Source organism: Rutidosis leptorrhynchoides, chromosome 11 (genome assembly GCF_046630445.1).
Source record: "Rutidosis leptorrhynchoides isolate AG116_Rl617_1_P2 chromosome 11, CSIRO_AGI_Rlap_v1, whole genome shotgun sequence".
Classification (NCBI taxonomy): Eukaryota; Viridiplantae; Streptophyta; class Magnoliopsida; order Asterales; family Asteraceae; genus Rutidosis; species Rutidosis leptorrhynchoides.
The window spans coordinates 227,647,501-227,668,994 of NC_092343.1; the positions used below are offsets into that span (position 1 = coordinate 227,647,501).

Sequence of the window (21,494 nt, forward strand, 5' to 3'; positions counted from 1 at the left end):
CTCCGGTAATGAAATAAATTGAATCGGAGAGGATTCGGTAATTGAATCCATTAGTTTCCGTTAAAATCAAAAAGTTAACTGGAATATCAACTCCGTTATGAACTAATATGCTTCTGGGGGTTGAGGAAAAAATTTGACATTTTCCAAAATTTTTCGGCAAATTCCGTTTGAAATCGGGCGTTTTCGGGTGGTTATTGGGGCCGAAAAATTTTCGATCGAGAAAATTTAAATCTCGCGTAAAAATGTTCTTTTTAGTCCATAGGGAAAAATAAATTTTACTCACGTATTCTTGCCTTTTTTTATTAATAAAAGACAGGGCCGAGTTTTTGTTGTAACCGGGTCGTGGGCTAATGGATGGTTCAAGTGGCTAAATGGATGGTTCAAGTGGTTAAATGGATGAGTGAGGTGGGTGGTTCATTGGCGGATGGTTCAAGGGAGTGAAGGGTTCAAGGAATGAAAGGAGGTTCAACAGGTGAGGGGTTCAAGGTTCAAGGGGTCATAATGAACCTTGTCCACTAACATGTCCACATTCATTCTGATTAGTTTTGTTGGATAGAGTGGGAACAAATGGGACTAGTAGCTGACACCTTTATGTACCAGGTGGGATCCACAAAAACTTCACAAAATTGCATTAATGCCATCGGCTTTTTGCTACTTGCTGGAACTGTTTCTTCTTCACTTGATTTTTGAGCACTTTTTTTTTCACCATTTTTTTCAAACAACAGGGATTTCAGGCTGAAAGGTTTTCGAGCACCCATTTTTTGAGCATCATGTATTTGAATACCTGCAAGTGAAGAACAGAAAGTGGCGGCCGGAGGTGGTTTTATGGTGGTTGATGGCGGCTATCATGGTAACAAGCTCAAAACACCACAAAACTTCACCAAAATTTGCAGGATGCTTCCTTGGAACCCTTTTAACATAACCTCATTCATGGATTTCTCATAAACACAACTAAGAACATGAATTAAATCGAAATCAGTGGGTATATTTTGAAAACAAAAAAATCACGGATCTCCCTTGTTGTTTCGAATCCGAACCTGAAATTTGAAACGCACAATCACGAGATGATTACCAAGCTTTCCTTTTAAACACAATTCCCAGATTTGCTCAAAATCTCATAATCCAGTAAGTCAATTTTTTTTAATTATTTTTTTTTCAGTTTCTAGATCTGTAGATTTGTTTAGTGTTTCACCTTGAAAAGCAAAACCCCCAAAACAAAACGAAGATGAAGATGAGATGATTTTTTATTTTATGTTATTTCTACCAACAGATAATCAAAAAGATGATTTTGTGTTTTTGGATAAAAAATAAAAAATCTCAGATCTAGAAAATTTCGATTTTTTTTTTTGAACAAATTATAGATTTGAGATAAGAATCAGTAATAGTTGTTTGGATAAGAAAAAGTGAGATTATGATGATAAGATTCTGTTAAAAAGTTAGATTGGGTGGTGTTTTTGGATTAAAAGAATTCAAACATAAACAGGTTTTTGGAATAGAATTGAGGTTTGATAAGATAAAACACCCACTCTTGATACCAATTGTTAGTCCCTAAAACATGAATGTGTATGAATATTGATGAACATGATAGGAATGTTGAGAGTGTCAACAAGTCAACCCTTCATTTATTATCATGTGGCTCAAATGGGGCAAGCACTTGACAAAGGGAGCATTGGGCTCATATATATATCCACATATATAAGACCCACATTACATGGCTAGGAAACATAATCTGGCTCATTTTAGGGTGTCAACAATCTCCCCCCGTGAGATAGATTATGTTTCAAATTGTTAGTTCTAATTCTTGCTAAGTTCGATCAGATTAGTAAGTGTAAGTGAGTTTAGTGGTTAAGAACAAGTATTATGATGATAAGGTTGAGAGATAGATACTTGCAAATGGTGAAATGTGTAATAACTCAACTAAAGAGTAAAATGGGTGGGAGGTTGTTTTATATACTAGCAACCTCCTTTAGTTACAAGGATGATAAAATACATTTACCATGGTTAAAAATGCTAGCTAACAATTACATAGTTACTATTACATCAATACTAACTAAAACCACATGCCACATATAATAGACAATATTCATTGTCAACAATCTCCCCCTTGGCATGGAGTTTTCAAACAGTGTTGATTGTCAACAATTTTCCCTTTGTCAACAGTCTTCCCCTTGATTATCAGCATTTAGTCCTTGGCATGGGGTTTCCAAAAGATGTAACCCTCCCTGGATCATTCTCTTACAGTTTCTTGTGCAGCCTTCTTATGGACATTGATTTCGGTTTGAAGCTATGAAGCTTTTATTGCTATCAGCTTTGAACACGAACTTTTACACATCAGATGAGTTGATCTGGGAGTGTTATGGTTGATTTGTTCTGTCTTCTTCTTTAATTCGGGCAGGCGATGGGGTCTTGATCTTTGACTTTCGACCATCTTTGTGAATTGAAAGTAGCTTGATATGATCTTGTGTAAACATCTTTTGCTCCCCCTCAAATGCTGAGTCGTCTTTTCATGATCATGATTGGTTTGATTTTGACCCGTGTTTCTTTTTCTTCGCATGATGAATATGGTGTACCGTGTTCAGCACGTGTAGCATGAATATGGAATCCCGTGTTCATCGCAAAACAGCAGGGAGAGCATATATGATTATCATTAGAGAGGGAACGTGTGTAGTGACCCGAACTTTTCCATGTTTATATATATTAATTGAGATTGATATTTACATGATTAAATGTTTCCAACATGTTAAGCAATCAAACTTGTTAAGACTTGATTAATTGAAATAGGTTTCATATAGACAATTGACTACCCAAGTTGACCGGTGATTCACGAACGTTAAAACTTGTAAAAACTATATGATGACATATATATGGTTATATATATAGTTAACATGATATTATGATAAGTAAACATATCATTAAGTATATTAACAATGAACTACATATGTAAAAACAATACTACTAACTTAATGATTTTGAAACGAGACATATATGTAACGATTATCGTTGTAACGATTATCGTTGTAACGTCATTTAATGTATATATATCATATTAAGAGATATTCGTACATCATAATATCATGATAATATAATAATTTAAAATCTCTTTTGATATTATAAACATTGGGTTAACAACATTTAACAAGATCGTTAACCTAAAGGTTTCAAAACAACATTTACATGTAACGACTAACGATGACTTAACGACTCAGTTAAAATGTATATACATGTAGTGTTTTAATATGTATTCATACACTTTTGAAAGACTTCAAGACACTTATCAAAATACTTCTACTTAACAAAAATGCTTACAATTACATCCTCGTTCAGTTTCATCAACAATTCTACTCGTATGCACCCGTATTCGTACTCGTACAATACACAGCTTTTAGATGTATGTACTATTGGTATATACACTCCAATGATCAGCTCTTAGCAGCCCATGTGAGTCACCTAACACATGTGGGAACCATCATTTGGCAACTAGCATGAAATATCTCATAAAATTACAAAAATATGAGTAATCATTCATGACTTATTTACATGAAAACAAAATTACATATCCTTTATATCTAATCCATACACCAACGACCAAAAACACCTACAAACACTTTCATTCTTCAATTTTCTTCATCTAATTGATCTCTCTCAAGTTCTATCTTCAAGTTCTAAGTGTTCTTCATATATTCTACAAGTTCTAGTTACATAAAATCAAGAATACTTTCAAGTTTGCTAGCTCACTTCCAATCTTGTAAGGTGATCATCCAACCTCAAGAAATCTTTGTTTCTTACAGTAGGTTATCATTCTAATACAAGGTAATAATCATATTCAAACTTTGGTTCAATTTCTATAACTATAACAATCTTATTTCAAGTGATGATCTTACTTGAACTTGTTTTCGTGTCATGATTCTGCTTCAAGAACTTCGAGCCATCCAAGGATCCGTTGAAGTTAGATCCATTTTTCTATTTTCCAGTAGGTTTATTCAAGGAACTTAAGGTAGTAATGATGTTCATAACATCATTCGATTCATACATATAAAGCTATCTTATTCGAAGGTTTAAACTTGTAATCACTAGAACATAGTTTAGTTAATTCTAAACTTGTTCGCAAACAAAAGTTAATCCTTCTAACTTGACTTTTAAAATCAACTAAACACATATTCTATATCTATATGATATGCTAACTTAATGATTTAAAACCTGGAAACACGAAAAACACCGTAAAACCGGATTTACGCCGTCGTAGTAACACCGCGGGCTGTTTTGGGTTAGTTAATTAAAAACTATGATAAACTTTGATTTAAAAGTTGTTATTCTGGGAAAATGATTTTTATTATGAACATGAAACTATATTCAAAAATTATGGTTAAACTCAAAGTGAAAGTATGTTTTCTAAAATGGTCATCTAGACGTCGTTCTTTCGACTGAAATGACTACCTTTACAAAAACGACTTGTAACTTATTTTTCCGACTATAAACCTATACTTTTTCTGTTTAGATTCATAAAATAGAGTTCAATATGAAACCATAGCAATTTGATTCACTCAAAACGGATTTAAAATGAAGAAGTTATGGGTAAAACAAGATTGGATAATTTTTCTCATTTTAGCTACGTGAAAATTGGTAACAAATCTATTCCAAACATAACTTAATCAACTTGTATTGTATATTATGTAATCTTGAGATACCATAGACATGTATACAATGTTTCGACCTATCATGTCGACACATCTATATATATTTCGGAACAACCATAGACACTCTATATGTGAATGTTGGAGTTAGCTATACAGGGTTGAGGTTGATTCCAAAATATATATAGTTTGAGTTGTGATCAATACTGAGATACGTATACACTGGGTCGTGGATTGATTCAAGATAATATTTATCGATTTATTTCTGTACATCTAACTGTGGACAACTAGTTGTAGGTAACTAACGAGGACAGCTGACTTAATAAACTTAAAACATCAAAATATATTAAAAGTGTTGTAAATATATTTTGAACATACTTTGATATATATGTATATATTGTTATAGGTTCGTGAATCAACCAGTGGCCAAGTCTTACTTCCCGACGAAGTAAAAAAATCTGTGAAAGTGAGTTATAGTCCCACTTTTAAAATCTAATATTTTTGGGATGAGAATACATGCAGGTTTTATAAATGACTTACAAAATAGACACAAGTACGTGAAACTACATTCTATGGTTGAATTATCGAAATCGAATATGCCCCTTTTTAAGTCTGGTAATCTAAGAATTAGGGAACAGACACCCTAATTGACGCGAATCCTAAAGATAGATCTATCGGGCCCAACAAGCCCCATCCAAAGTACCGGATGCTTTAGTACTTCGAAATTTATATCATATCCCAAGGGTGTCCCGGAATGATGGGGATATTCTTATATATGCATTTTGTTAATGTCGGTTACCAGGTGTTCACCATATGAATGATTTTTATCTCTATGTATGGGATGTGTATTGAAATATGAAATCTTGTGGTCTATTATTATGATTTGATATATATAGGTTAAACCTATAACTCACCAACATTTTTGTTGACGTTTTAAGCATGTTTATTCTCAGGTGATTATTAAGAGCTTCCGCTGTCGCATACTTAAATAAGGACGAGATTTGGAGTCCATGCTTGTATGATATTGTGTAAAAACTGCATTCAAGAAACTTATTTTGTTGTAACATATTTGTATTGTAAACCATTATGTAATGGTCGCGTGTAAACAGGATATTTTAGATTATCATTATTTGATAATCTACGTAAAGCTTTTTAAACCTTTATTGATGAAATAAAGGTTATGGTTTGTTTTAAAATGAATGCAGTCTTTGAAAAACGTCTCATATAGAGGTCAAAACCTCGCAACGAAATCAATTAATATGGAACGTTTTTAATCAATAAGAACGGGACATTTCAGTTGGTATCAGAGCGTTGGTCTTAGAGAACCAGAATTTTGCATTAGTGTGTCTTATCTAGTTTGTTAGGATGCATTAGTGAGTCTGGACTTCGACCGTGTTTACTGGAAAAATGATTGCTTAACAAATTTTGTTGGAAACTATATATTTTTAACATGTGAATATTATGTGATATATTAATCTCTTAACGCGTTTGATATTATGTGATAGATGTCTACCTCTAGAACAAGTCCCATTGACTCGCCTAATAATAATGAAGAGTCAAATGTAAATTGGAATGATTCGTGGACTGATTCATAAGTTCCCGAAGAGGAACCGGAAGAAGAGTCGGAACCGGAAGAAGAATCGGAACCGGAAGAAGAATCGGAACCGGATGAAGAAATAGAACTGGTGGGGGAAATAATAAAATGGTTAAGTAAAAGAAAATCCTCAACCAACCGACCAAGGTTAATTATGGTCAATGGTGTTTCCGCCAAGGAAGCAAAATATTGGGAGGATTACCAATTCTCCGATGAATCGGATTCCGACGAGAATTCCAATGATGTTATAGAAATTACCCCAACTGAATTTAAAAAGGCAAAAGAAAATAATAAGGGAAAGGGCATAAAAATAGAGAAATCTAATTCCAACCCCGATGAACTTTATATGTATCGTCAACCCCCGAAGTCCTTAAGTTGTAACAATGACTCGGGAACCTCTAAACCACCAGGTTTTTCTAAACCAATGTGGACAACGACGGCTCGTATTAGGGGAACATCATATATCCCTAGAAACTTGGCAAAACGAACGAAAACCGAAGAAGAAGAAACGAGCGAGTCGGAATAAGATAGTTGTATTCGTGTGGTGTAATATATGTAATATAGTGTTCTTATGCTTTATGATATATGTAAAAATTTCTTGTATTAATAAGTATTTTTTTATGAATCTAACTCTTGTCTATTTTACAGTTTAAAAACACAAAATGGATAGACAACCTAATATTTTAAGAGACCTACCCGGAGACATGATTGATGAAATCTTGTCTAGAGTCAGCCAGAATTCCTCGGCACAACTATTTAAGGCGAGATCAGTTTGTAAGACATTCGAAGAACGTTCCAAGAATGTCTTGGTTTATAAGAGACTTTCGTTTGAAAGATGGGGGATAGCACATTGGGAAACCCATAAGTTACGATGTGTTTACTTTGACGCATATATTGCGGGGAACCCAAATGCTATTTTACGCAACGGGTTAAGAAATTATTTTGACTCAATATATCCGAATATTGGACTTCGTGATTTAGAAAAAGCGGCTAACATGCAACATAAAGAAGCATGTTATGCTTACGGATTAGTAATGTTCGCTTCTCACCAAAGTGAGAACAAGAACATCGGGCTACAACTATTAAATAAAACGTTCCCACAAGTGACGGAGTCGGTAATTGTGGTAAGAAATGAGGTTTTTAGATTGTTACGGGACTGTTGGACATTACGTAACCCTCGTTCCTTTGACGACGTTACAACACGCTGTCTTATCAACGGCCATAACGGTTATGTTCCACAAGACCAAGGATGGGAAGTAGTCCTAGTAAAACCAGAATGCATGACTTGTTTCTGGACGTATGAATTACGTGTCTTTATTGCCTTTGCTGAACGACTTGTGTACTAGCTAGAATTATCTTCACAACTATCTTGTATCAAAGTTATTGTGTGCTATATTTCATGCTTTATGTAAAATAAGCGGTATTGTAAGTTTGTAAAATATTGTATAAAAGTTTGAACGCGAAATATTATTATAATCAGTTTTTCCTATAGAATTGTAGTAGTTGAATTGTATATTAGCTACTAAGTATGAACTTAACGGGTAGGTACTACCCGAATTTAAACTTATAAAACGCTAATATGAAGAAAAAGCTTTTATAAATGAGTTCATATTATGCTACGAAATACTATTAACTACTCTTAATATTCTGTATGATTAACTTGTTCCATTTGACTATTTTGAAGGAAATGGCACCGACTACTCGACACACCGTGAATATGAATGAAGAGGAATTCCGTACTTTTCTAGCTTCAAACATAGCCGCAGTACAGGCTGCGCTACATACCAACAATAACCTTGGATCTAGCAGTACAGGAAATCGTGTAGGATGCACCTACAAAGAATTCACTGCCTGCAAACCTTTAGAATTTGATGGAACCGAAGGACCGATCGGATTAAAACGGTGGACCGAGAAGGTCGAATCGGTGTTTGCCATAAGTAAGTGTACTGAAGAGGACAAAGTGAAGTACGCTACGCATACCTTCACAGGTTCTGCGTTAACATGGTGGAATACCTATCTAGAGCAAGTGGGACAAGACGATGCGTACGCACTACCGTGGTCAGCATTCAAGCACTTGATGAACGAGAAGTACCGTCCCAGAACCGAGGTCAATAAACTCAAGACAGAACTTAGAGGGTTACGAACCCAAGGATTTGATATTACCACGTACGAAAGACGATTCACAGAATTGTGCCTATTATGTCCGGGAGCATTCGAAGATGAGGAAGAGAAGATCGACGCGTTTGTGAAAGGATTACCGGAAAGAATCCAAGAAGATATAAGTTCACACGAGCCCGCCTCCATACAACAGGCATGTAGAATGGCTCACAAACTAGTGAACCAGATTGAAGAAAGAATTAAAGAACAGACTGCTGAAGAGGCCAATGTGAAGCAAGTCAAAAGAAAGTGGGAGGAAAACGGTGATAAGAATCACCAATACAACAACAACAGCAATTACAACAATAATCGCAACAATTATCCCAACAATCGCAACATCAATCGCAACTACAACAAACGGCCCAACAACAACAACAACAACAACAACAACAACAACTACAACAATCATCCCAAAAACAATAATAACCGCAACAACAACAACAACAACAATCAGAAGCAGCTATGCCAAAGGTGTGAAAGTATCACTCGGGGTTTTGCACCAAATTTTGCAACAAGTGTAAAAGAAATGGTCATAGCGCGGCGAAGTGTGAGGTCTACGGACCAGGGGTTAATAGAATGAATGGAACAAATGGTGTCGGAACGAGTAATGGCGGAGCAAGTAGTGTCGGAGCAAGTTATGCCAATGTAGTTTGTTATAAATGTGGAAAACCGGGCCACATTATTAGAAATTGCCCGAACCAGGAGAACACGAATGGACAAGGCCGCGGAAGAGTTTTCAATATTAATGCGGCAGAGGCACAGGAAGACCCGGAGCTTGTTACGGGTACGTTTCTTATTGACAATAAATCTGCTTACGTTTTATTTGATTCGGGTGCAGATAGAAGCTATATGAGTAGAGATTTTTGTGCTAAATTAAGTTGTCCATTGACGCCTTTGGATAGTAAATTTTTACTCGAATTAGCAAATGGTAAATTAATTTCAGCAGATAATATATGTCGGAATCGAGAAATTAAACTGGTTAGCGAAACATTTAAGATTGACTTGATACCAGTAGAGTTAGGGAGTTTTGATGTGATAATCGGTATGGACTGGTTGAAAGAAGTGAAAGCAGAGATCGTTTGTTACAAAAATGCAATTCGCATTATACGAGAAAAAGGAAAACCCTTAATGGTGTACGGAGAAAAGGGCAACACGAAGCTACATCTTATTAGTAATTTGAAGGCACAAAAACTAATAAGAAAAGGTTGCTATGCTGTTCTAGCACACGTCGAGAAAGTACAAACTGAAGAAAAGAGCATCAATGATGTTCCCGTCGCAAAAGAATTTCCCGATGTATTTCTGAAAGAATTACCGGGATTACCACCACATCGATCCGTTGAATTTCAAATAGATCTTGTACCAGGAGCTGCACCAATAGCTCGTGCTCCTTACAGACTCGCACCCAGAGAGATGAAAGAACTGCAAAGCCAATTACAAGAACTTTTAGAGCGTGGTTTCATTCGACCAAGCACATCACCGTGGGGAGCTCCTGTTTTGTTTGTCAAGAAGAAAGATGGTACATTCAGGTTGTGTATCGACTACCGAGAGTTGAACAAACTTACCATCAAGAACCGCTACCCACTACCGAGAATCGACGACTTATTTGATCAACTACAAGGCTCGTCTGTTTATTCAAAGATTGACTTACGTTCCGGGTATCATCAAATGCGGGTGAAAGAAGATGATATTCCAAAGACTGCTTTCAGAACACGTTACGGTCATTACGAGTTTATGGTCATGCCGTTTGGTTTAACTAATGCACCAGCTGTGTTCATGGACCTTATGAACCGAGTGTGTGGACCATACCTTGACAAGTTTGTCATTGTTTTCATTGATGACATACTTATTTACTCAAAGAATGACCAAGAACACGGTGAACATTTGAGAAAGGTGTTAGAAGTATTGAGGAAGGAAGAATTGTACGCTAAATTTTCAAAGTGTGCATTTTGGTTGGAAGAAGTTCAATTCCTCGGTCACATAGTGAACAAAGAAGGTATTAAGGTGGATCCGGCAAAGATAGAAACTGTTGAAAAGTGGGAAACCCCGAAAACTCCGAAACACATACGCCAGTTTTTAGGACTAGCTGGTTACTACAGAAGGTTCATCCAAGACTTTTCCAGAATAGCAAAACCCTTGACTGCATTAACGCATAAAGGGAAGAAATTTGAATGGAATGATGAACAAGAGAAAGCGTTTCAGTTATTGAAGAAAAAGCTAACTACGGCACCTATATTGTCATTGCCTGAAGGGAATGATGATTTTGTGATTTATTGTGACGCATCAAAGCAAGGTCTCGGTTGTGTATTAATGCAACGAACGAAGGTGATTGCTTATGCGTCTAGACAATTGAAGATTCACGAACAAAATTATACGACGCATGATTTGGAATTAGGCGCGGTTGTTTTTGCATTAAAGACTTGGAGGCACTACTTATATGGGGTCAAAAGTATTATATATACCGACCACAAAAGTCTTCAACACATATTTAATCAGAAACAACTGAATATGAGGCAGCGTAGGTGGATTGAATTGTTGAATGATTACGACTTTGAGATTCGTTACCACCCGGGGAAGGCAAATGTGGTAGCCGATGCCTTGAGCAGGAAAGACAGAGAACCCATTCGAGTAAAATCTATGAATATAATGATTCATAATAACCTTACTACTCAAATAAAGGAGGCGCAACAAGGAGTTTTAAAAGAGGGAAATTTAAAGAATGAAATACCCAAAGGATCGGAGAAGCATCTTAATATTCGGGAAGACGGAACCCGGTATAGGGCTGAAAGGATTTGGGTACCAAAATTTGGAGATATGAGAGAAATGGTACTTAGAGAAGCTCATAAAACCAGATACTCAATACATCCTGGAACGGGGAAGATGTACAAGGATCTCAAGAAACATTTTTGGTGGCCAGGTATGAAAGCCGATGTTGCTAAATACGTAGGAGAATGTTTGACATGTTCTAAGGTCAAAGCTGAGCATCAGAAACCATCAGGTCTACTTCAACAACCCGAAATCCCGGAATGGAAATGGGAAAACATTACCATGGATTTCATCACTAAATTGCCAAGGACTGCAAGTGGTTTTGATACTATTTGGGTAATAGTTGATCGTCTCACCAAATCAGCACACTTCCTGCCAATAAGAGAAGATGACAAGATGGAGAAGTTAGCACGACTGTATTTGAAGGAAGTCATCTCCAGACATGGAATACCAATCTCTATTATCTCTGATAGGGATGGCAGATTTATTTCAAGATTCTGGCAGACATTACAGCAAGCATTAGGAACTCGTCTAGACATGAGTACTGCCTATCATCCACAAACTGATGGGCAGAGCGAAAGGACGATACAAACGCTTGAAGACATGCTACGAGCATGTGTTATTGATTTCGGAAACAGTTGGGATCGACATCTACCATTAGCAGAATTTTCCTACAACAACAGCTACCATTCAAGCATTGAGATGGCGCCGTTTGAAGCACTTTATGGTAGAAAGTGCAGGTCTCTGATTTGTTGGAGTGAAGTGGGGGATAGACAGATTACGGGTCCGGAGATTATACAAGAAACTACCGAGAAGATCATCCAAATTCAACAACGGTTGAAAACCGCCCAAAGTCGACAAAAGAGCTACGCTGACATTAAAAGAAAAGATATAGAATTTGAATTTGGAGAGATGGTCATGCTTAAAGTTGCACCTTGGAAAGGCGTTGTTCGATTTGGTAAACGAGGGAAATTAAATCCAAGGTATATTGGACCATTCAAGATTATTGATCGTGTCGGACCAGTAGCTTACCGACTTGAGTTACCTCAACAACTCGCGGCTGTACATAACACTTTCCACGTCTCGAATTTGAAGAAATGTTTTGCTAAAGAAGATCTCACTATTCCGTTAGATGAAATCCAAATCAACGAAAAACTCCAATTCATCGAAGAACCCGTCGAAATAATGGATCGTGAGGTTAAAAGACTTAAGCAAAACAAGATACCAATTGTTAAGGTTCGATGGAATGCTCGTAGAGGACCCGAGTTCACCTGGAAGCATGAAGATTAGATGAAGAAGAAATACCCGCATCTATTTCCAGAAGATTCGTCAACACCTTCAACAGCTTAAAATTTTGGGACGAAATTTATTTAACGGGTAGGTACTGTAGTGACCCGAACTTTTCCATGTTTATATATATTAATTGAGATTGATATTTACATGATTAAATGTTTCCAACATGTTAAGCAATCAAACTTGTTAAGACTTGATTAATTGAAATAGGTTTCATATAGACAATTGACTACCCAAGTTGACCGGTGATTCACGAACGTTAAAACTTGTAAAAACTATATGATGACATATATATGGTTATATATATAGTTAACATGATATTATGATAAGTAAACATATCATTAAGTATATTAACAATGAACTACATATGTAAAAACAATACTACTAACTTAATGATTTTGAAACGAGACATATATGTAACGATTATCGTTGTAACGACATTTAATGTATATATATCATATTAAGAGATATTCGTACATCATAATATCATGATAATATAATAATTTAAAATCTCTTTTGATATTATAAACATTGGGTTAACAACATTTAACAAGATCGTTAACCTAAAGGTTTCAAAACAACATTTACATGTAACGACTAACGATGACTTAACGACTCAGTTAAAATGTATATACATGTAGTGTTTTAATATGTATTCATACACTTTTGAAAGACTTCAAGACACTTATCAAAATACTTCTACTTAACAAAAATGCTTACAATTACATCCTCGTTCAGTTTCATCAACAATTCTACTCGTATGCACCCGTATTCGTACTCGTACAATACACAGCTTTTAGATGTATGTACTATTGGTATATACACTCCAATGATCAGCTCTTAGCAGCCCATGTGAGTCACCTAACACATGTGGGAACCATCATTTGGCAACTAGCATGAAATATCTCATAAAATTACAAAAATATGAGTAATCATTCATGACTTATTTACATGAAAACAAAATTACATATCCTTTATATCTAATCCATACACCAACGACCAAAAACACCTACAAACACTTTCATTCTTCAATTTTCTTCATCTAATTGATCTCTCTCAAGTTCTATCTTCAAGTTCTACGTGTTCTTCATATATTCTACAAGTTCTAGTTACATAAAATCAAGAATACTTTCAAGTTTGCTAGCTCACTTCCAATGTTGTAAGGTGATCATCCAACCTCAAGAAATCTTTGTTTCTTACAGTAGGTTATCATTCTAATATAAGGTAATAATCATATTCAAACTTTGGTTCAATTTCTATAACTATAACAATCTTATTTCAAGTGATGATCTTACTTGAACTTGTTTTCGTGTCATGATTCTGCTTCAAGAACTTCGAGCCATCCAAGGATCCGTTGAAGTTAGATCCATTTTTCTCTTTTCCAGTAGGTTTATCCAAGGAACTTAAGGTAGTAATGATGTTCATAACATCATTTGATTCATACATATAAAGCTATCTTATTCGAAGGTTTAAACTTGTAATCACTAGAACATAGTTTAGTTAATTCTAAACTTGTTCGCAAACAAAAGTTAATCCTTCTAACTTAACTTTTAAAATCAACTAAACACATGTTCTATATCTATATGATATGCTAACTTAATGATTTAAAACCTGGAAACACGAAAAACACCGTAAAACCGGATTTACGCCGTCGTAGTAACACCGCGGGCTGTTTTGGGTTAGTTAATTAAAAACTATGATAAACTTTGATTTAAAAGTTGTTATTCTGGGAAAATGATTTTTATTATGAACATGAAACTATATCCAAAAATTATGGTTAAACTCAAAGTGGAAGTATGTTTTCTAAAATGGTCATCTAGACGTCGTTCTTTCGACTGAAATGACTACCTTTACAAAAACGACTTGTAACTTATTTTTCTGACTATAAACTTATACTTTTTCTGTTTAGATTCATAAAATAGAGTTCAATATGAAACCATAGCAATTTGATTCACTCAAAACGGATTTAAAATGAAGAAGTTATGGGTAAAACAAGATTGGATAATTTTTCTCATTTTAGCTACGTGAAAATTGGTAACAAATCTATTCCAAACATAACTTAATCAACTTGTATTGTATATTATGTAATCTTGAGATACCATAGACACGTATACAATGTTTCGACCTATCATGTCGACACATCTATATATATTTCGGAACAACCATAGACACTCTATATGTGAATGTTGGAGTTAGCTATACAGGGTTGAGGTTGATTCCAAAATATATATAGTTTGAGTTGTGATCAATACTGAGATACGTATACACTGGGTCGTGGATTGATTCAAGATAATATTTATCTATTTATTTCTGTACATCTAACTGTGGACAACTAGTTGTAGGTTACTAACGAGGACAGCTGACTTAATAAACTTAAAACATCAAAATATATTAAAAGTGTTGTAAATATATTTTGAACATACTTTGATATATATGTATATATTGTTATAGGTTCGTGAATCAACCAGCGGCCAAGTCTTACTTCCCGACGAAGTAAAAAAATCTGTGAAAGTGAGTTATAGTCCCACTTTTAAAATCTAATATTTTTGGGATGAGAATACATGCAGGTTTTATAAATGACTTACAAAATAGACACAAGTACGTGAAACTACATTCTATGGTTGAATTATCGAAATCGAATATGCCCCTTTTTAAGTCTGGTAATCTAAGAATTAGGGAACAGACACCCTAATTGACGCGAATCCTAAAGATAGATCTATCGGGCCCAACAAGCCCCATCCAAAGTACCGGATGCTTTAGTACTTCGAAATTTATATCATATCCGAAGGGTGTCCCGGAATGATGGGGATATTCTTATATATGCATTTTGTTAATGTCGGTTACCAGGTGTTCACCATATGAATGATTTTTATCTCTATGTATGGGATGTGTATTGAAATATGAAATCTTGTGGTCTATTATTATGATTTGATATATATAGGTTAAACCTATAACTCACCAACATTTTTGTTGACGTTTTAAGCATGTTTATTCTCAGGTGATTATTAAGAGCTTCCGCTATCGCATACTTAAATAAGGACGAGATTTGGAGTCCATGCTTGTATGATATTGTGTAAAAACTGCATTCAAGAAACTTATTTTGTTGTAACATATTTGTATTGTAAACCATTATGTAATGGTCGTGTGTAAACAGGATATTTTAGATTATCATTATTTGATAATCTACGTAAAGCTTTTTAAACCTTTATTGATGAAATAAAGGTTATGGTTTGTTTTAAAATGAGTGCAGTCTTTGAAAAATGTCTCATATAGAGGTCAAAACCTCGCAACGAAATCAATTAATATGGAACGTTTTTAATCAATAAGAACGGGACATTTCAACGTGTACCTGCTAAGAAGAGACAAAGAGGTTAAGGAAAAAGTTTGATCCTCAGGGAAAACCGAATCTTCAGAAACCGTTTTTGATTTTGTAAAAAACAAGCTAGTTGATATACTAGACAGGTTTAAATCAGGCATGCTTAGTTGTTACACTAGACATGTTTTCTGAAACCAAAACTGTTTCCGAATTTGGGGACCTCACCGGTATTGGTAGGTCCAAGTTTAACCTCGGTGGATGTTGAGGATGACTGATCACCGAAGTTCCAGTCGACGTTAGCAAGCTATCCACCTCCATGATTAAAGTATCATGGGACTTTGGTGCGACTATGCCGCTGTTGATTATACCTAGTCTTCCAATTGTACCTAACACCGCATTGGTGTTGGTAGATATCAATGTAATGTAGGAAGATTGATGTGACTACAAAGATACAGTTGAAACGGACGGTTTTATTCGTACAGTGTCATTAGGCCGCAGGACGTCAGATTCAGTTAATCAGGGTAGCACACAGTTGTTTTGTTTATTTATATTATGCGGGGCCTAAATTTACTTTTACTTTCTAAGGTGTAGAAGGTGTAAGTTAACCTAGTGTAGTATTTTTGAATCGATTAACGAATTGAAAATTAAGTGGATAATTGTCTTTTGTTTAAATTACCTAGATAAAGGATAGTAGTTAATTTAAGCTAAAAGTCCTAAGTGCAAAAAAGTAAATAAGTGTAAGGATATCTGGAGTATGTAAATCAGGGAAATGTTGACCAAGATATTAGTATTGGATTAAGGGAAGGTAATTATGCTTATGTTAAGACTATGCTTGGAATGATGTAGATCTGGTTGGATGAGCCAATTACACAGACCTACTTATCTCTGAACTCTCGGAGTTCTCTTTGAGCAGTGAGAAGTATGTGATAATGCTAAAAACGAACATATATTTCATAGCATTATTCCTCAAGAAAGACAAGCTTTTAGTTGCAATTGTTCTATTTACAAGTGATATTCGTTTAAATAATAAAAGGTGAAGACAAAAGGCAGATTCGACGAATTGAAGACGCAAACGACCAAAAAGCTCAAAAGTACAAAATACAATCAATAAGGTTCCAATTATTGATAAGAAACGTCTCAAAATTACAAGAGTACAAGATTCAAAACGCAAAGTACAAGATATTAATTTATTCGCAAGGACGTTCGAAAATCCGGAACCGGGACCAGAGTCAACTCTCAACGCTCGACGCAACGGACTAAAAATTTCAAGTCAACTATGCACATGAATATAATATAATATATAATTAATTCTTAAAATTAATATATATATTATATTATATTTAAAACCGTCGGCATAAAAAAACAAAGACTTTTGAGTCTCCCCAGCTGGCCATGCGATCGCATGGCCTTGAAGGGTAAAGCTCATGCGATCGCATGAGCATCTTTTCCCAGATCACAGGCCTATAAAAATCGAGCTTTGGTGTAACACAAAACACATCTTTTTCTTCTTCACTCAAACGTAGTATATGTATATATAATTTATATTTTAATTTTAATTTTAATTTTAAATCCTAATAATAAGGGTGTGTTAGCGAATGTTGTAAGGGTGTAAGTCGAAATTCTGTCCGTGTAACGCTATGCTATTTTTAATCATTGTAAGTTATGTTCAACCTTCTTAATTTAATGTCTCGTAGCTAAGTTATTATTATGCTTATTTAATCCGAAGTAATCATGATGTTGGGCTAAAAATATTAAAATTGGGTAATTGGGCTTTGTACCATAATTGGGGTTTGGACAAAAGAACGACACTTATAGAAATTAGACTATGGGCTATTAATGGGCTTTATATTTGTTTAACCAAATGATAGTTTGTTAATTTTAATATAAAGATTTACAATTGGACGTCTCTATAAATAACCATATACACTCAGTCGGACACGATGGGCGGGATATTTATATGTACGAATAATCGTTCATTTAACCGGACACGGGAATGGATTAATAGTCACTAGAATTATTAAAACAGGGGTGAAATTATGTACAAGGACACTTGGCATAATTGATAACAAAGTATTAAAACCTTGGGTTACACGCAGTCGATATCCTGGTGTAATTATTAAACAAAGTATTAAAACCTTGTTACAGTTTAAGTCCCCAAGTAGTTGGAATATTTAACTTCGAGTATAAGGATAATTTGACGAGGACACTCGCACTTTATATTTATGACTGATGGACTGTTATGGACAAAAACCAGACGGACATATTAAATAATCCAGGACAAAGGACAATTAACCCATGGGCATAAAACTAAAATCAACACGTCAAACATCATGATTACGAAAGTTTAAATAAGCATAATTCTTTTATTTCATATTTAATTTCCTTTATTTTATATTTAATTGCACTTCTAATTATAGCACTTTTATTTATTGTTATTGTATTTAATTGCACTTTTAATTATCGTACTTTTTAATTATCGCAAGTTTATTTTATCGCACTTTTATTTATCGCAATTTCATTATCGTTATTTACTTTACGCTTTAAATTAAGTCTTTTATTTATTTAGTATTTAACATTTTGTTTTAACTGCGACTAAAGTTTTAAAATCGACAAACCGGTCATTAAACGGTAAAAACCCCCCCTTTATAATAATAATAATATTACTTATATATATATATTTGTATTTTTATAAAATAAAACTAATATAGCGTTAAGCTTTGATTAAAAGATTTTCCCTGTGGAACGAACCGGACTTACTAAAAAACTACACTACTGTACGATTAGGTGCACTGCCTATAAGTGTTGTACCAAGGTTTAAGTATATCCATTCAATAAATAAATAAATATCTTGAGTAAAATTGTATCGTATTTAATAGTATTTCCTTGTAAAATTTAATAGTATTTTATACCCCTTAGCTTTAACATCAAGTATTTTTGACGCCGCTGCCGGGGACAATCTAGCTTAAAAGCCGGAAGCGCAACGCTAATATATAAAAAAAATATTTTTATTTTTAGTTTACTTTTATTAAAATACGCTTTTGTAAAAATACGTTTTAATATATTCAAAAATATAAAAAGAAAAACAAAAATATAAATATTTTTAAGAATTTGTTAAATATTTAAGTTCTATAAAAGTTTCTTTATATTTATTTTATAAAAATATAAGTTTTATTTAATTTATAAAAATATATTATATAAATATTTAAAACAGAAAATATAAACACAGCAAAAAAAAAAATAAAAAATAAACTCCCGGGCCTGCTACTGTAGCAGCCCGTAACCTGGCCCAAAATCCTGGCTCATGCGATCGCATGAGCCCGAAGGCATAAACTCATGCGATCGCATGAGATCGTCTGACACGCCACAGTTTACCCTAATTCAGCATTTATTACGGGTATTATTTATTATTATTAATTTAAAACCCTAATTAGGTTATATATATTATATTATTTAGTTTAGTTATTTTATTATTTGTATTTTTTAGTTTAATTAGTTTAATTAATTTATAAAATTAATAGTTTTATAAAATAAATAATATAAAAATAATATTTTTATAAAAATTGTAATTTTTGCAACTTTTAGTATATTTTTATAATTTGTTCGTTTTTATTCATTTTAGCGTAATTTTTGTATTTTTCGCTCATTTTTAGTTTTAAAATATAGTTTTTGCCATAGTTATTTTTATTTATAGATTTTTAGGCCTTGCCGTAAAATCCCTTAAGTGCTTTTTCTTTAGACTAAGATTTAAGTGCTTTAGAATTTTGCGACGCCTTTTTAAGTTTTAGTACCTTTTTAAGTTATTGCCATTTGGGATATAGTTTTACTTGTAAGCTTTTATATTTTTAGACGCGACTTTTAGTTTTTAGTTTTTAGTTCCTTTTTAAGTTTCAACGTGCTACTTTCTTATTTTTATTTTTCGACGCCTTTTACCTATGTATCAATTATCATTCCAATTAGTAATCTCAATTTGCGATTATAATTTTAAGTTAGTGATAGTAATAAGGTTGGGTTAGTCGAGTGTTTTTAAGTTCTATAAGTCATTTTTTTTATTATTTCTTATTTTTCAACGCCTTTTATTTTTTCGATCTTTTCTTTCGACGCCTTTTATTTTTCGACGCACTCTTTTTCTTTCTTATTTCTCGCTATTCTAGTTTTAGGACATAGATTTTTTTTCTACTTCTTATCTATACTTCTTAAAATTACAAAAATTTATTTTAAGTGGTTAAATTGATAGACATCAAAATTTTCTGATTCGTAGTAATAGTTGAATTTGTACGTGGACCGGGTTATTGGAGCCAAACAGTCCTCAATTATATTGAGACCAAACAAATCCTGCCCCTCTGCTGCATCTTTTGGCTATTCGAAACGTGAGCAAAATCAGAAAAGTCTATTAATTGGATAACTTATATAATTTTTTCTTTCCTTTTAAAAACTAATAGGATATTCAGTGAATGCACCGAGCAAGACGTTCACCACCTTTTGTACGTTCACCACCTGTAACTAGATCAAGACATCTAGCAAATATTACCACCGTTGATTTTTCTTTAAAATCGTCATCCAGTCGACCAAGTACTCCAATTCAAATTTCCGATAATCCATTTTTTGAACCCGACCTCACAATTGAGAATCCGGGGAATATTCAGGGATAATTCGTAGATCCTGAACCATTAATTTTTCCTCCAGAACCACCAATCATTCAAACAGAGATTGTTGAGGAACGAACCATTAAATCAGAATCCTCTAGTGATTCAGATTCAACAAATTTAATTATAGAAAATCTGGAACCTTTAAGTATGGAAGACCGAATGAGAGCTAAACGCACTGGCCAAGGTCACGCAATTACTCATCCAGACATTAATGCGCCAGATTATGAAATCAAAGGACAAATTCTACACATGGTGACTAATCAATGCCAATTTAGTGGTGCGTCGAAGGAAGATCCAAATGAACATCTTCGTACCTTTAATAGGATCTGCACTCTATTTAAAATCTGAGAAGTGGAGGATGAACAGATATATCTCATGTTATTTCCCTGGACTTTAAAGGGAGAAGCCAAAGATTGGTTGGAATCGTTACCTGAAGGGGCGATTGATACATGGGACGTTTTAGTTGAAAAATTTCTTAAACAATTCTTTCCGGCATCTAAAGCCGTAAGACTTCAAGGAGAAATTGTTACGTTTACACAGAAACCAAATGAAACTCTATATGAGGCATGGACAAGATTTGGAAAGTTATTAAGAGGATGTCCGCAACATGGTTTAGACACCTGTCAAATAGTACAAATATTCTACCAAGGATGCGACATCACTACAAGAAAAGACATCGATATAGCAGCTGGTGGTTCTATTATGAAGAAAACCAAAACTGATGCTTACAAAATTATTGATAACACTGCTTCCCACTCACATGAGTGGCACCAAGAAAAAGATATCGTTAGATCATCTAAAGCAGCTAGAGCCGATTCTAGCCATGACTTAGATTCCATTTCCGCAAAGATAGATGCTGTCGAGAGACGAATGGAAAAGGTGACTAAAGATATCCACTCAATACGAATTAGTTGTGAGCAGTGTGGAGGACCACATTTGACAAAAGATTGTCTCGGTGTTGAATTAACAATGGAACAAAGAGAGCATGTTTCATACCTAAACCAAAGGCCTGGAAATAATTATCAGAATAATTATCAACCACCAAGACCGATCTACAATCAAAACCAGAATTATAATCGAAATATTCCATACAA

At 34.3% G+C, this 21,494-nt stretch overlaps 1 non-coding gene across 1 annotated transcript; it reads right to left on the reverse strand.

Annotated features, from left to right (window-relative positions):
- Window positions 1–20,907: 20,907 nt before the first annotated feature.
- LOC139879113 (small nucleolar RNA R71) lies at window positions 20,908–21,014 on the reverse strand. The gene has a single exon (XR_011769967.1). It is a non-coding gene; the product is annotated as a small nucleolar RNA R71 (small nucleolar RNA).
- Window positions 21,015–21,494: the final 480 nt, after the last annotated feature.